This window comes from Lissotriton vulgaris, chromosome 8 (assembly GCF_964263255.1).
Source record: "Lissotriton vulgaris chromosome 8, aLisVul1.2, whole genome shotgun sequence".
In the NCBI taxonomy this organism is placed as follows: Eukaryota; Metazoa; Chordata; class Amphibia; order Caudata; family Salamandridae; genus Lissotriton; species Lissotriton vulgaris.
In genome coordinates, this window is record NC_141696.1 from 1172278361 (window position 1) to 1172294044 (window position 15684).

Sequence of the window (15684 nt, forward strand, 5' to 3'; positions counted from 1 at the left end):
GTTCAAAAGGCCTTTTTAGAAGTTGAGAGAGAACAATATTAAGATTCCACTCAGGAGGAGGACGACGAACTGGTGGAAAAGCTCGGAATAGCCCCTTAAGGAATTGTTTGATCAAAGAGGATGAACATAAGGATGGTTTGTTGGAACTCTCCCTGAACCTGGATATCGCCACCAGATGCACCTTAATGGAAGAAAAGGCTAGTCCAGCCTTAGCCAAAGACAGCAGATATGGAAGGAGGAGGAGCTTGAAGTGGATGAACATTATTTTCTCCACACCATGAGCAGAATCGTTTCCACTTAAAACGATATGTCTTGATGGTACTTTGCGCACGTGCCTGTGATAAGATCGCCCTGCAGTCCGAGGAGATGTTAAGATCCTTGAACTTTAGGAAGTAAGGAGCCAAACGTGCAAGTGCAGCGATTGAGGATCCGGATGATGGATTTGGCCTCCCTCTCTTGTCAACATTGACACCGTCGGTTTGAGACGAAGCGGAGGCTGTTGAGAGAGAAGGAGCTCCTGAAACCAAAATTGCCTTGGCCAACGGGGAGCAATGAGGATGAGAGTGCAGTGTTCCCTCGTCATCTTTTGCAGTACCTTCGGAATGAGCGGAATCGGAGGATAGGCGTACGCAAATATTCCGGACCATCTCATCAAAAGGGCATTTCCCCTTGACCCCTGTTGTGGAAACCTGCTGGCATAAAACAGGCATTTGCTATTCTGCTGCGTGGCAAACAAATCCAGCGTTGGTGTTCCCCAAGTTTGAAAGATCATCTCTACTTGATGTTGTTCGAGCTCCCATTCGTGACAGCCCGTGAAAGTTCTGCTGAGGTTGTCTGCTAGAGAGTTTCGAACGCCTTGCACATGCTCTGCTCTGAGGGATATGCCATGGCGCAGGGCCCATTCCCACATCTCCTGAGCCTCCAGCGACAGGGTGAGAGATTTCGTTCCTCCCGGTTTGTTGATGTAGTACATGCTGGTGGTATTGTCCGTACGCACCAGCACGGACGAATTCGCAATACTTGGAAGGAAGGCTTGCAGGGACAGAAAAATGGCCCTCAGCTCTAGGCTGTTGAGTGCTTCTGCCGGTACGGACGAGACCATCGTCCCTGGAACTGAAGGTGACCTCCCCAACCTTCCATGGATGCGTTCGTAGTAAGGGTGAACTCTGGAATGTCTTGGAGAAAGGTGAGGCCTGGTGACAAATTGTGCGCCTTTGACCACCAAAGAAGAGCTGGTTTCATTTTGGTAGTTACTTTGATGCGGTCGAACGATCCGTCGACTTGCCTCCACTGGCGAAGTAATTCTTCCTGTAACGGTCTCATTCGGAGTCTCGCCATAGGAATGAGGCTGATTGCAGATGAGCACATCCCTAGAAGGGAAGCGAATATCCGAACTGAAAGTGACCTTCTTGCAAATATTTGTTTTGCTAGCTTTAACAGCTTGTTTTGCCGCTCGTGTCAAGAACGCCTTGTACTGGCATGTGTTCAAGACCGCTCCCAGAAAGGTCAACTCCTGACGAGGTTGAAGCTGATATTTTTTCGAATTGAGGGCCAGTCCCAGATTCGAGAAGAGAGAGAGAGTACTCCTGGCCGCTTCCATTGTGGAGTTTCTCGATAGACCTTTTAACAGCCAGTCGTCGAGGTATGGGAAAACTTGTATTCCCTGGGACCTCAGCATTGCTGCCACCGGGGCCAGACATTTGGTGAAGATTCTGGGGGTCGATTTTAGGCCGAATGGAAGCACTTTGAACTGAAAATGGACGCCAGCCACTTGAAACCTTAGTTATTTGCGGTGTTTTGGGTGAATAGGGATGTGGAAGTAGGCGTCTTGCAGATCCAGAGAAGCCATAAAGTCCCCTTTGTTGAGACAATTCAGAATGTCCTTCAACGTTACCATGCGAAAACTGTTTCTTTAGATACTTGTTGAGTTTGCGCAAATCCAGTATTGGACGCCACTCTTCTGAATTTCTCTACGAGGAAGAATCCAGAATAAAATCCTTTCCTTTTCTGAGAAGGAGGAACTCGTTCTATCGCATTCTTGTGTATCATCTTTAAGGCTTCTTTGAAGAGTAAGTGAAGACGAAGGGGAGGGGACCCCTGGGCGGCGCTGTTTGTGGCTTCTGTAAAAACTCCAGAGTGTGTCCATTCCTAACAAGATCCAGGACCCACTGATCCAAAGTTATCGTCCGCCATTGCTGGTAAAAGGCGGAGATTTTGGCGCCCACGGGAAGGGGAAGGTGAATGGCTGACATCCGGCAAAGCTCATTTGCGCTTGTTGGAATCACGCCCTTGATTGCTTGAGCGTCGTTTCCCTCCCTGCCGAGAGAAAGAACCAGAGGCAGGCTGTCTGTAAGAGGATTGATAGTAAGGTTGTTTGTAGTGAGATTGGTATTGACGATTCTGTTGGTTGGAATAGTTTCCCCTGGAGGAGTAACCACGGCCTCTTGCTCCTCTAAAGGATCCCCTCTTGTATTGCAGGGTACCAAGTGATTTAGCTGTGTCTGTATCTGTTTTTATAGCCAGCAAAGCATTGTCGATGTGCTTTCCAAAAAGTGAATCCCCATCGTACGCCATGTCCAAGATTTTTGTTTGGACCTCAGGCCTGAAGGTGGTAGCCCTGAGCCAACCTTGACGCATAAGTACCGCTGCTCCAGCCAATTGTCTGAAATTGATGTCTGAAATAGAATTTAAAATTTAATTTCATTGTGGGTTTATATAGCGCTAGAATCGACTCCCGGAGGATTATCTCCGCACTTCGACCGCTGGGGAACCCGCCCTGGCTCACCCTGAGAGATGGTCCCTAATGGGTATCTCTAAGGTGCGACCAAGCATCCCCGGCGGTCTGGGGGGGCTGTTGTGAAGAGGAGGCAAGCTAATGCCCAGAGTTGCCGAGTGTGGTCCCTGACTGGAGAAGGCACCGAGGCGAGAATTATCGAGCACGCTGACCCTGGTCCACGACCCTGCCGCGTCGGGAATCGAACCCTGGTCCCGGGCCGACCTCTGCTTACGGGTCTGCCGCCTCTAACCAGTGAGCCACACCACTCCACATATCAAGGGCGCAATCAATGATTTCTGAAGCTGCCCTTTCTCCCTCCTGTACGATCCTGCGCACCTCCTGCTGATCCTCAGGGATCAAGTCAAGGTATTCCGTCAGATCGGACCACATCTGCCTATCATAACGGGCCAGGATAGCCAACGAATTAGCTGCTTTAATGGAGGCTGCTGCATTTGCAGAGAACTTCTTCCCAATGGCATCCAGTCTCCTGCATTCCTTGTCAGGTGGTGTTGAAATGGGAGCAGAAGGATTCTCGGACTTCTGCTGTGCAGCCTGGGATATGACAGTCTGGTCGAGGGTGACCTATTAAACAAGATGGAGTATCCGATGGTGCTCGATACTTTTTCTCTATTCTTGGAAGGACTGCAGGAATGGAAGCGGGCGTTTTCATGATGGTGAGGCCCTCCTTCCAAATATAGTCAATAATGGGGATAGCCCTGGTAACTCTGCGATATCCCTCTTTAAAGTCATGCAAAAAGCAGTCAGACTGCTAAACTGTGATGGTCAATTCAAATCTATTAGCAGCTCGCTGCATAATATTGTGAAAACCGCCAATATCCTCAGGTGCAGAATCTGAAGGGCGGGGCGCAGGCGGTGAAGGAATGACATAATCCTCCCAAGGATCTATAGGTGTATTATCCGGCAATTCGCCCTCTTCCCTGCTTTCATCGTCATCATGAGAAGAAGTATCCGTGTCATCTTAGAGCAGGACCAGTATCCTGTCTCAGTGACAATGATGCTCTCGGCGACGGAGGCCTTGGCACGTCAACCGGAATAGGCGACACAGCGGGTGCAACTGGAGTTGGTGGAAATCTCTGGCGATAGTCCGCCAACATAGCCTGCAAATCCTGAGTTAAGGTAGATGGCAAATGACCAGTGTCCTCAGATCGAGAAGGTCTGGGATGGGACGATTGATATGGTGTCGAAAAAACATGCGTATAATGACCATGGACATCATCCTCATCGTCCTCCTGATATTTAATATTCAATTGAGAAGGGTGACGGGCAATCCCAAAAGGACCGTCATCCTCTTCACCTTCTTCCGAATCTTCCTCCACATAGGACTCCAAAATGTGTGATGGTAAGAGTGGAGAAATGTGAGAATAATCTTGTCTTTGATCAGTTTTCATTTGAAAATGCGTATATTGGATCTTTGTCGGAGGTGAACTGTGCAACAGATGAGCAGATGCCATTGCTGAAGCCATTGTTATTGGGATCTCCGTCGACGGAACTGTCGATAGCTTGTCCGCTAATGGAACTGTCGTCAGTGACAAAGATTTTGCAGTCGACGGGGTCGTCAATGGTGTCTTAGTCGACGAACCTTTCGTCGACGCGGCCGTCGATGGTGTCTTCGTCGACGAGCCCTTCGACGATGAAGCAGTCTATGAGGTCTTCGTCGATGAGGTCTTCTTCGACGGGTCCTTCGTCGACGAGTCCTTTGTCGACGAGCCCTTCGACGATGAAGCTGTCGATTAGGTCTTCGTCGACGAATCCTTCGTCGACGAGTCCTTCGTCGACGAGTCCTTCGTCGATGGTGTCTTCGTCGACGGGTCCTTCGTCGACGAGGCCGTTGGTGTCTTAGTCGACGAGTCCTTCGTCGACGAGATTGTCATCAGTGTCTTCGTCAACGACTATGTTGGCTTCGTCGACAGGATTGTCGTCGACGGACCGGAAGTTTTAGTTGACGTGGCCGTCGTCGACGGAGAAGTAGACGACGGGACAGTCGGCAACTTGTTTTTCGTCATCGATGGCAAAAGTTGAACAGACATCAGAGGTCAGGTAATAGCCGAAGTGGTGACCGTAGAAGCAGTTGAAGAAGCAGAAGTCAAGGTAGTAGTAGGAACAGACACCAGAGAAACAGTCTTAGCCTAGGCTATACTCACAGTTGTCGTTCGTGAAGAAGACGATGCACTCTGAGGGTTCTGAGGCTCTCTGAGAGGATTTAAGTTTTTTCTTTCTCTCAGGAGAAGAACTTTCCTTGGATCTGGCTCTCTTGCTGGAGGTAGAGGCCTTATCATCAGTGGAAGAAGATTTCAACCACAAAAGAACCCTTGCCTCCCTATCCCTGATTGTTTTTTGAGGGAAGGTACGGCAAATCCTACAGTCCTTCACAACATGTGAAGGGTGTAGACAATAAATGCAGTCAGAGTGCTGGTCATCCACATGGACCCTCTTCTTATAGCAGGTTCCACAAGCCTTGAAAAGAGCCTTCTTTTCAGACATTTTTGAGGAAAAAGTCAAAAAAACTGAGTAGGCACTCAGGGAGACTACCTTACACACGAAGTGCAGTGAAAATCTGAGGAGAACTGCCTGAGCTGGGAAGGTTGTAGAGGGTGAGGACAGCTGATTGGCTGAGGCTACTATTTCAGGTCTTTTTACATAATGATGTAGATAGGCTGCTAAGTTTTGAGGCCTAGTTAGGCTTTTAGGCTTTTCCAGCCTACTACAGGAAATTTTCTAGGCACTGCTTTTGTATATATTTATACCGTGGGACTCCCGCCTCGACGACGGGAAATGATTCAGGCATGTGAATCTATGAAAGATACCCCAATACTGGATAATGTGGAGCATTTATAAACAGCCTCGATTTCTGTGTGGTCTGCTGAAGGACCGGCAACCACTTTCTCGTCTTCTTAGGCACAGGAAGTGAGGGGTCTCTAGACATCAAGGAAGAATGCAACTTTGAGACATGGAACCGTCTCAGAAAAAAACAGCTTCCTTGAGGCCTACTAGTACTCCTTCTAATGGCACTTTTTTGTGGTTGGAAGACCATTTAGGAGAAAGTTCCATGGAAAATAACTTCTTTGGGAGAGTGACCCAGCTCGGAAGTCACGCCTAAGCGCCAATATTGTGGCCTCCTTTTTTGTAAAGGTGTTCGGGAAATAGATGTGCAAGAGTTGAAGGCTGCAGCGTCTTGTCCTGACCCCAGACAACACGTAGTCATTGAGGGTGTCTGAAAGGGAAATCATCTTGTAGCACTGCCTGCAAGGCTTACATCCTGAGGCCCTTTTTGTAAAAATTTCACCTACTCTGAGTTGAGGAATTTTTAGGAACTACATTGAGCTAGAAAACAAGCTTCAGCCCGCGTTGATAAGGCAAACTAAAAAGGCAATCAATTTCAACGCCCAGTTTGGAACGCAATATACTTTGGTGACATGTCTGGAGCTATGTGACACCACTTGGCAGCACTGCAGAGACATTGCTAGGTAGAAGTATTCCAGACCAATCTGAAGCTTGAAAGGAGTATAAACAAAGTGAGTAATATGTGGTAAAATTTATCTAGAGCAGAGGATTTGATATCTTTGCCAGAAATCGCTCTAGGAACTCAGAGAAATGCTAGTAATCAGTGGCGGTTCCTCCGGTAAGGCAGAGGAGCGTTGCTCCACTGCTTTGAAGCAGTGAAAGAAATAAAAAAAATAAAATGATAACTTGCTGTTATTTTATTTTGTCCTGGCTCAGCGGCCGGGCGGAGCAGGGGGCGAGTGGTGGGCACACTGAAGCGGCGACCACCAGTATCTGTTGCAGTTGTTTGAAACAGAGTTTTTAGTACAGACTGGCCCACAGTAGCTTGTTTAGTTTGCACATCTACACAATAATGTTTTGTGGATGTGTGCGGTGTAGACCATGTAGCTGCTTTGCATATATCATCTAGGGGAATGTTCCCTAAGAATGCCATTGAAGCCCCTATTTTCCTTGTAGAATGGGCTTTTGGATGAATTGTTAATATACGTTCGGCTTTGTGATAACATTTGTATGCATTTAACAATCCACCTGGCGATCCCTGATTTTGATATGGGATTGCCTTTATGTGGCGGTGAGAAAGACACAAAAAGTTGTTTTGTTTTGCGAAAAGCTTGTGTCCTTTCGATATAGTACAGTAATGCTCTTTTGACATCTAAGGTGTGTAGAGCTCTTTCTGCAACTGACTGAGGCTGCGAGAAAAATACGGGCACGTCAACAGATTGATTTAGATGGAATGGTGAAACGACTTTAGGAAGGAATTTAGGATTAGTACGAAGAACCACTTTGTTATGATGCATTTGTAGAAAGGGTTCTTGAATGGTAAATGCTTGTAGTTCATTAACCTTTCTGAGAGAAGTAATTGCTACTAGGAAAGCTACTTTCCAGGTTAGAAATTGCAATTCACATTTATGTAATGGTTCAAAGGGAGGTCCCATTAACCTTGTGAGAACCACGTTTAAGTTCCACACTGGTGCTGGTGGCGTTCTGGGAGGAATTATTCTTTTGAGTCCTTCCATGAAAGCTTTAACAGCTGGTACTCTGAAAAGAGATAGATGTCTATTTTGCAAGTATGCTGCAATGGCAGCGAGGTGTAGCCTAATAGATGTATAGGCTACGTTACACTTTTAAAGGTGTAATAGGAATCCTATGACGTGTTGAATAGACACATCTAAAGGATTAATTTGGTTGTTTTGGCAGTCTATGACAAACCGTTTCCACTTAGCAGCATAACATGCTCTAGTAGTAGGGAGTCTAAGCTTCTTTTGAAAACGTTCATACATTCGGGGGGAAGGTTGAGGTAGCCAAACTATGCCCTCAGGAGCCAAATCGCTAGGTTGAGCTGAGCTGGGTCCGGGTGTCTGATCTCTCCATGGTTCTGTGTTAATAGGCGTGGAGATAGGTTTAGTTTTTGGTGTGGTCCTACAGACATTTGCAACAGCGTGGTGTACCACGGTCGTCTGGCGCAAGTTGGAGCGACTAGGATGAGCGTCGGGGAATGTTGCTGTAGTTTGCGTACCACTAACGGAAGTAGTGAGAGAGGAGGAAAAGTGTTCGCAAATAGTTCTGACCAATTCATCCATATTGCATTGCCTTTGGACAATGGGTGTGGGTATCTGGTGGCAAAGTTTGGGCATTTTGCGTTTTCGTGGGTGGCAAAGAGGTCTATTTGAGGTTGTCCCCACATTTGAAAGAACAAATGAAGAACTGAAATATCCATAAAGGATAATTCACAGACAACAACCCCAGTGAGCAAGGACCCAGATCCTACCACCTTTTTCCTATTTACTCCCCCGACAGCGGAACAGATCCAAAAAGAGATCCACACCATCAACTCTGGCAGCCCAATGGACCCATGTCCATCCAAAATAATGCATATTTGCTCCGAACAACTGAGAATAGTACTAGAAAAACTTTTTTCCCAAATCATTAAAACCAATATCTTTCCCGATGATTGGAAAATGATATCGATCAGGCCACTTTTAAAAAAACCTAACCTGGACTGCGAAAGCCCGAACAACTATAGGCCAATAGCAAGGATCCCTTTTGCCGCCAAAATTCTAGAAAAACTATTAAATAAACAATTATCCCGATACTTACTGGACGGCAACTGGTTGGACCACTCGCAGTTCGGTTTCCGTGAAGGGCACGGAACAGAAACCGCCCTTATTACAGCGGTGGAGGCACTCAGACAAGTACTGGACAACGGATCGAAGGCCGCCTTGATATTACTTGATCTATCGGCGGCCTTCGATACGGTCAGCCATGAGATCCTCATAACACGCCTGAAAACAGCACAATTGCATGAATCAGCTTGTGCACTCATCGCCTCCTATCCAGAGAATAGAACTTTCTCAATAGAATCAGGAGAGGCAAAATCTAATCAATTCAACCTACCATGTGGAGTCCCGCAGGGCTCCTCGATTAGCCCCACTTTTTTTAATTTGTATGTCACCCCCCTTGCACAACTAATAAGGAACTGTGGATTCACCCCAATATCCTACGCTGACGATACCCAAATTGTGGTGTCAATAAATGAAGACGTAGAGAACACAGCAGAAACATTTCAAATCTGCATGGCACAAATCAGCCAATGGATGAGAACAAATTGTCTAAAACTAAACGGGGACAAAAGTGAGGTCATGATCCTAGGAGGGGACAAAAAAATATGGTCCCATTCATGGTGGCCAAAAGAACTAGGAGGATGTCCTGAACCAACAGAAAAGGTAAAAAATCTGGGAATCACTCTAGACATTAATCTCTCCTTTGACGCCCAAGCGAATAAACTGGCATCATCACTGTGGTACATTCTAAAAATGATTAAGAAAATCCTACCCTACCTACCACGACTCGCAAAAAACAGTGGTGACAGCATTAGCATTGTCCAGACTGGACTACGGGAACGGCCTATATGCTGGAGCCAGGAAGAAAATCCTAATCAAACTCCAACGTCTGCAGAATGCAGCAGCCAGGCCGATACTAGGGATACCAAAATTTGAAAGAATCAGCCATAAACTTAGAGACCTACACTGGCTACCAATCGAAAAGAGGATACAATTCAAAACACTGTGCCTAGCATATAAAGCAATCAATGGAATTGGATCCCAATTTCTAAAAACCCATTTTAAACTATATGAGCCAAATAGACCTCTCAGATCCGGACAAAAGAAAACAATCGCGGTACCAAGATTCAAGAGAGCAAACTGGGGCGGAAGAAGCTTCCTGGTACACACAGCAAGAATCTGGAACCAACTACCGCTAGATATAAAAACCAGTCCATCACTGAAATCATTCAGAAGTTAAAACGTGGCTTTTCTCAGTATATCCCTAAATCAACATCTTCAAGAGTCAGAGCTGAATCACAGCGCCAAGACGCCTATGGGCATTCGCGCGCTTTACAAATGCATAAATCAAATCAATCAAATCAGAACTTGTTGATGAAGTTCCCACTCGTGGATCTGCTGTGTTAGTCGACTTAGCAGATCTGCCATAGTGTTTTGTACTCCTGGGACGTGCTGGGCTAAGAGGAAGATCTTTAGTGGTATAGCCCATCTCCATATCTGCTGTGCTAACAGAGAGATGCAGAGAGTGTGTGTGCCCCCATGTTTGTTTATGTAGTACATGGCTGTCATATTGTCTGTGCGGACTAAGACACCTTTGCCTGACACTTGAGTTTGAAACGCTTTTAGGGCTAGAAACCCAGCTAGCAACTCTAACTGGTTGATGTTGAGTAGCTTTTGTTGCGGCGTCCACCTGCCTTGCATGGTGTGATGCAGTAGAGGAGTACCCCAGCCGGAGAGCGATGCGTCCGCTGTCATGACTATTTGAGGAACTGGCTCTAGAAACTGTCGTCCTTTGGAAAGGTTTTTGGTGTTCCACCATTGCAGAGAACGAGATGTTCGACCATCTACCGACACTAGGTCTGGTAATTGACCTTGAGCCTGGTTCCATTGGCATGCTAGACACTCTTGAAGTGGACGCATTTGCAGTCTTGCGTGAGGTACTACAGATATGCAAGATGCCATCATTCCTATGAGCTGCATGAACACTCGAGCTCGTAGCGAGTGTTGCGGTTTGAATTTTGTTAGGAGAGTTTGTACACTGGTTATCCTATCTGAAGAGGGATAAGCTAGTGTTAGTTGGGTGTTTATTGTAGCACTGTGATACTGTTTTATGTGCGAGGGTTGTAGATGCGATTTGGTGTGATTTACTGTGAATCCCAAATCATGAAGCAGTTGAATAGTAGCGTGGGTGTGTTGCACACACTGGCTGTATGAGCTGGCTTTTATGAGCCAGTCGTCTAGATATGGAAAGACATGAATATGTGGTCTTCTTAAGAGTGCTGCTACTACTGCTAGGCATTTGGTAAATACCCTTGGTGCTGTTGTAACTCCGAATGGGGAGAATTTCAACAGTGGTTCTTTCGGGTAAACACAAATTGCTTTAAATCATTATTAGCGTGGGCATAACCTCATTACTTTTTATGCAAAATTAATTGACATTAAGTGCAAAAACCGAAAAAGGAACAGGGTCAGGATTGATTTAATTAGTCATTCATTTTTCATTTTTTCATTGACTTTTCAACTGACACTTCTGATATATGCATTAAAAAACTCATTACAAAATACAAGATACGGCGCAATAGTTCCACTCACGGTGAAGGTGACATAATGTGACAATAATGTGACAATGTGATAAATAAGTGACGTTCTATATACATGTGAATGAAACCAACATTGAGGAAAAACAAAATTTACAAAGGGCCAATTCTTATTTGATTAATACTCAAGCACAATATGCTATATTAGCTAATTATTGTTGGGCGTGGTAAGCTGGTCCTTCAATAGTTCTGTCGACGTTTCGACCCTTGTGGACACCTTATTTGTGGGTCACTAGCGGGTCTTCTTCAGGACGAGGGTTATGAAAGGGGTTAGAGCGCCTGTAGGTTTAAAAGAATTAAAACCATCAGGTTTGGGTTTTGCACATTGGTATAAAAAGAACTGTTTTGGCAATATTATAACAAGTTTACCAGTTCTTCACGGAACAGCCCAATATTCTATTTGGTCGGGGTGTCCTCTGTAATCGTGAATCTGTTTAATTAAACACAATTTATAAAGGTGTGATGATTATTTTATATTAATTCTACAATGGAGTCAGAATTACCACACAAGAGTGCTGAACACTCACCTAATGGTAATGTCCTGTTATCTGAATCAGGATTCTTCCTATTTAATGGTGGCGTATCTCTTTAATTACAACGATCGTTTTCTTTGCTGCCAATGATCTGTAAATTAATTATTGCGGGAAAATAATCAGTATTTCTGCTATTTATGGAGAGGTGGTAGTGCCATAACGGTAAAACCATGCCAGTAACACTCACCAGCCTGTCAGAACGATTCTCAGTTCTTGTAAATAGGATATGGACTCTGACTTCTGAAATTTAAAAGGCGAGAAAGGCTCGTAAGAACAAGTGAACCCATTCATGTTGGTTACCGTTCCAGATCCTTTAGTGATTCATTACACTCACCAGGATTAGTGCGGATCCATTCATCAGTCTGTGCTCGATTTTCATAAGAGTGTTGTGAATTCAAAAACTTCTGCAATTTAAAAACGAAAAAACCTCGTAAGAACACGTGAACCCGTTCGTGTCGGTTCATGTTCTAAATCGTTATACATCGTTTTGGTGAATTATAACACTCACCAAGATCGGGCGAATTAGTCCCTCAATCGTGGATTCTCCGTAGGTGTCCGCTCGGCCAAACAGTCTATGATGGGAACCGGCGACTGACTGAACGCGAAGTTTATTAACTTCCGCATTCTGCCTCGAGGACGTTGACGTAACCTAGCAACAGAACGCTAGAGCACATAGTGACGCCTACATCGGGAATGATTCTTCCTTTTTACTATTTTACTCATGGCTATTGTATGTTTCCGAATGGGAGCACTTTGAACTGGTAGTGCTGCTCGTCTAGCACAAATCGGAGATTTTTTCTGTGCACTGTGTGGATGGGAATATGGAAGTAGGCGTCCTTGAGATCTAGAGTGACAAGGAAGTAGTTTAGAAACAGAAGTGGGACCTGTTGGAGTGTGACCATATGAAAATGATCCGACTATGTAAATGTTTAGAGGTCTGAGGTCTAGGATGGGTATTAGAGATCCGTCCTTCTCTGGTATTAGAAAATATAGGGAGTATACTCCTTTGTTTTTCTGATTCTATGGAACTATTTCTATTGCATTTTTCTGCAGGAGTGATATTACCTCCTGTCTGAGTTATGTTAAATATTCTTGTGACATTGGACGCTGCTTGGGTGGTATGTTTGGGGGGGGGGGGGGGGTAGATGTTAGTTCGAGACAGTAACCTGATTGAATTATTTGGAGCGCCCACCTATCTGATGTAATGCTTTCCCAGGCTGGCAGGTATTGTTGAAGTCTTCCCCCGACAGGAGGGGAGTGGAATAGGACGGGGGAAGGGAGTCATTGGGCAGGGGTAGAGGCAGAACGGGAGTTGTTATTTTTACCTCTGCCTTTGTTATTGTTACCCCTGTACCCACCCCTTTGGTAGCCTTTGTTGAAAGTGGACTGTGTAGGGGCTTTGTAGGAGGTAGAAGCTCTGTATGACGAGTATTCCCTGGTGGCACTTCTATAGGATGAGCGACGAAATGAACGTCTGGGAGCCTGCGACTGCAGGGCTCCCATAGATTTGGGAGTGTCTGTATACTTTTTCATTTTTTCAAGTGATACATCCATGTTAGGTCCAAATAGGTGTTGCTCAAAGGGTTGATTAAGAATGGCACTTTATACCTCAGGTTTTAATCCTGATATACGTAGCTAGGTGTGTCTTCGTAGTAAAACGCTGGTGTTACTGCCCTAGAGGCAGTATCTTCTCCATCTAATGCACACCAAATAGAGGTGTTTGTGATGTTTTTCCCCTCTTGGATAAGCTTGTTTGCTCTATCCTTGTACCAGTCAGGGAGGTGTCTCATTAATGACTAACTCATTATAATGTGCCCTGTCGTACCTGGCTAATAATGCCTGTGTATTTGCGATACGCCACATGTTTGCTGCTTGAGACGCTGTTCTTTTCATTGATGCGTCAAGTAGCTTAGACTCCTTATCTGGTGGTGGAGCATCACCCGATGTTTGTGAGTTTGCTCTCTTGCGTGCATTGGAAACTACAAGTGAGTCTAGTGGTACTGGACCTTTAATATATGCTGGGTCTGAGGGGACAGCTTTATATTTTTTCTCTATACGAGGGTTAATGACCCGAGTTCTGACTGGGTCTTTGAAAACTTCAGGAGCATACTTATTAACTTCTTTACGCATTGGTAAAATGGATGAGGACCTTTGTGCATTATCAAAGGTATCCATTAGGAAGTCTTCTACAGGGTCTGTGTGATATTGTGCAGCCCTGTGGATTAATTCATTAAACCCTATAGAGTCTTCTGGTGGGGGAAGGCCTTAAGGGGCATAAGTCATCCTGAGGGACATTTGGGACATCTGGGGTGGTATAATCATCCCACGGGTCCGGTGATCCTGTAGGCGTGGCTGGATCAGGTATATGACCCCCCCCCCCCCATATCATCAGAGCTATCATCCCCGTTGTCATCGTGTGGTATGATAGAGGATGCTGGGGAATGCTGTGGTATGGGAGGATGTGGTGATGGTACAGGTAAAAGTAAGGGGGAAGGCAATCTTAAGGGAGAGGTAGCCATGTCCTTCTTTGAATGCGGACCTATAGCTGGTGTGTACAAGGTCGCATTTTTGAAGCCAAAATTTACTGTCCAGTAATTGGATCTTTAGCTAGAGTCTTTTGAGCAGGGTCTGGAGAAGGTAAATCCTCTGCAGGAGGTCGATCTTTTGGTGCAGAGGAAGGTTTCGGGACCCAAGTGGTTTGTTTTGGTTTCTTGACAATGTCTTTCAACGGGGAAGCAGGAGTCTTTTTCGGCTCCGAGGATTTTTTCGGTTCCGGTATGGTTTTTGGATCCGATGGTCTTTTTGGATCTGGTAGTTTTTTCGAATCCAAAGCGTGTTTGCTTGGTTCCGACCTGGGTTTCGGTGCCAAGGTAGCAGAGGCAGGCTTCGGTGTTGATTGTTTAGATGTTGACGTGGAAGCTGAAGTGGTCTTTTTTGGTGCCGATGGCTGTGCGTCGGCACCGAGGGGAGGTCGACTCGAGCCAGAGTCGCCTGAAGGCTTCGATAGCTTCTTAGGTGGGGCAATAAAAGCAGTGTCTCTGTGTGCACCCGAGCGCAAGGGTGTGACCGGAGCCTTTTTGGGTGTGTCGAGGAAGGGTTGGGGTTGACACTCTTACTTACGACCCGTTGAGCTGGAGTAACTACTTCGACATCGGAATCTTCTGCCTCGGAGTTGCTCACGACGCCATGTTGTTCTGGGACGTCGACGCCCTCCTCGAAGATGTTGTCTGGAATTGGAGCTGAAGATCGAGCCATTGTTCTCCAGGCTCTTCGGTCCCGGATCGTCATTTTGGAGCGGAAGAGGCACAGGAGGAACAGTCTTTAGCCTCGTTCTCTGGGGAGAGGCAGAGGTTACACACCTCATGAATGTCGGTGTGGGGAAACTTCGACCCACATTGAGGACACTTTTTAAATGTCGTCCTTTCCATGAGCTGGAGTAAAGGCCTAGTTAGGCCCGCAGGCGGTCGACGACGACCGGAATCGAAGTTCTTTATGTGGAGAAGAAGAGTCGTGTGGAAAAGCGTTTGAAAACTAGATTCTAGAAGCCGGTGAGGATTGCGCGTCGAAGGAAATCAGTTCCAACACGGAGCGCTGGAAACACATCCGAGCCCGGTGGCGGAAAAAACCATCTGGGGATGGAGCTGATGCCCATGCGCAGTATCATCCAAAGGAGGAGTCACCTAGCTCATGACTTCCAAAGACTTTTCTACAACAAAACAAACTGCAAACATCCGGGCCCAACACTAGGTGGCCATCTATGCAGTGTGTAATCTGCAGCTTATATGCGTTGAACCAAAAGATTCTAGCTAAAGATGGTCAAAGCAAAATCTGTTATGGGACAGTACTAGGTTTCTGGGTTGCTTCACGCAGATATTTATCAAACCAGATGGAGCTACAGTTGCCTTGCTAATTGTTTATTAGATATGGATTTGCTCCGCATCTTCACAAGCATGCAGGAGGTTATGGTCAGCAAAATAACAGCTGATGCAGATTCAGAACGAAGAATCACCAACAGCAACTTAATTGCCTAGTAATGAATCACGTTGGAACAAAATTAAAGAGTCTCTCAAATATGAGCTTTAGGCTGGAGAAGCTAAAAAAAAATATTTATGGAACCCAAACAAATCCTGGCAAGTCTAGTAATTACTTACACACTGAAAATTTGGAAAGACCTATTACTAAAAAAAACAGAACTT

The 15684-nt window shown here is 45.7% G+C and overlaps 1 protein-coding gene across 1 annotated transcript in view; it reads right to left on the reverse strand.

The window, feature by feature from the left end:
* The window catches only part of INTS6 (integrator complex subunit 6), a 462066-nt gene that overhangs the window by 20820 nt on the left and 425562 nt on the right, over positions 1–15684 (reverse strand). The gene's annotated exons all lie outside the window — the stretch shown is intronic.